At 37.9% G+C, this 1,936-nt stretch overlaps 1 pseudogene; it reads right to left on the reverse strand.

Annotated features, from left to right (window-relative positions):
- Positions 1-209: 209 nt before the first annotated feature.
- LOC148211054 (uncharacterized) lies at positions 210-1,642 on the reverse strand (annotated as a pseudogene).
- Positions 1,643-1,936: the final 294 nt, after the last annotated feature.

Below are 1,936 nucleotides of genomic sequence, written 5' to 3' on the forward strand. Positions count from 1 at the left end.
AACGATGGTTATACCAGTAGACCATAATTATATGACCATGATTTATATTATTCTAAATTTTGTACCGGTGGTGGTTAAGGCATCAATAATATTTTCCATAGGTTGAAATTTTGAATTTCCACTTTTATAGCTGTAATGTTATATTCTAAAATTATTGCAAAAATAATAGTGCAAAAAAGTAAATCTTTTTGAAGTTTTGTGTTGATGTATGATTCTGCCTAAGAATATCAACAGGTCTCCTCCGAGCGATCTAACAATCTGTAGATGAGGGTACTTTGCATCGGTGTGATATTGAGTCCACACGACCCTCTGAATTGCATGCTTAAATCAGGATGTGGATTAAAGAATTTCAAGTTGATAACAATCAGTTAGTCCACACGACTCTCTGAATTGTATCCTAAATCAGACGTAATATGTGCATTACAGCCAGAGTCAGTTAACCAAACAGTGGGATTTAGAGATGTAGAAGTAAAGAACAGTTGGTTTTGAGTAGCAACCATGAAAGCAAGTTGCATTGGGGGATGTCTACCTTGGAAATTATAGTTCATGGAGTTGTAGCAGTCCAATGCGGTGTGTCCAAAACGATTGCAAATTTGAAATACAACTCTTCCATTAGAGTATGACAGCGAGTCTGTAGAGTAAGAGCCACGACCGCGACCTTGATTTCCAGAAAAGTATCCACGACCTTGATTGGAACCACGACCACGATTATGACCAGAAGACTTACCGCAAAAATGAGTGTTATTTTGATTACGTTGCTAATTTGAGGATGGAGCAGACGCAACCATAACAGTAGGTGATGGAAAAACCTCATCACGTTTCACGTGTCGATCAAGAGCAGATTCTTCAGTAGTTAGAAGAACATGAAGTTCTTCAAAGGAGATCGATTGAGATCAGAGTGCGTAGAGACATGCGAAGAGTGTTGTATTCGGCAGAGAGACCATTGAGTGTGTAAATAAGAAGATCCTCTTCGTTAACAACAGTGGAAACATTCGCAAGTTTATCTTTGATTTCCTTAATCCTCTTGATGTAATCAGCCATAGATTCCCCTAACTTGTTGGTGATAGTTTGTAAATCAGACTTCAAATTAACAATATTTGATCGACTGTGAGAGAAGTAATGCTTCTCTAGGGTTTCCCAAACTTGTTTGGAAGTATCACTTCCAACCACATAAGCAAGGGCCGCAGGAGAAAGAGTGGCATTAATCAGTCTAAGAAGTGCCTGATCTTTTGCAACCCATTCGTCGAACAATTGATTGATCTGTAAAGAAGAACCAGATGAAGAAGATGTAGATGAAGACTTTGAAAATGGTTGCGGAGGCAAAAATTTAGTTGGTTGAGCGATGAAGCCATTGACAAATCCTAACAGCTTGTGAGCTTTGAGTATCGAAGTAAGTTGAAATTTCCATAGAACATAATTTGTCGAATCTAATCGGATAGAGATTAGATTGCAGATATTGGATAGTAGAAAAATTGGAGAATGAACATCGCGTTCACTAGTTTGTGAGATGCCAATAGAAGCAGATGAAGCCATGGTAGAAAGTCGCGGAAGAATCTCAACGCAAGTGGAAAAAAGAAATTGACGCGTGGAGAGAGACCTGAGTCAGAAGGCTCTTATACCATCATAACAATCAAGGAATGAGAAAAATAACGTTGTATTCTCATTATTTTCCAAAAGATCATTTACAAGTATAAATAGAAGATAAATCCAACTGACAAAACCTTCCCATAACAGAATTACAACAAATCAGAAACTAATAACAGTATTGTTATATTACATAATACAAGCTGTATAGGGTCGTCAGAATTGTGTACCTGATATGAATGTATTCTCACCTTTCATAGTGGCTCCTTCTGTCGAAAGGAATATTAGTAAGCACTCATACAGTGTCGTACGACTGTCCAGCCAACTAGAACACGTCGGTCTCTCAACTCAT

The sequence above is a fragment of the Momordica charantia genome, assembly GCF_013281855.1.
Source record: "Momordica charantia cultivar OHB3-1 chromosome 6 unlocalized genomic scaffold, Mcharantia_2.0 BLBB01000006.1, whole genome shotgun sequence".
Classification (NCBI taxonomy): Eukaryota; Viridiplantae; Streptophyta; class Magnoliopsida; order Cucurbitales; family Cucurbitaceae; genus Momordica; species Momordica charantia.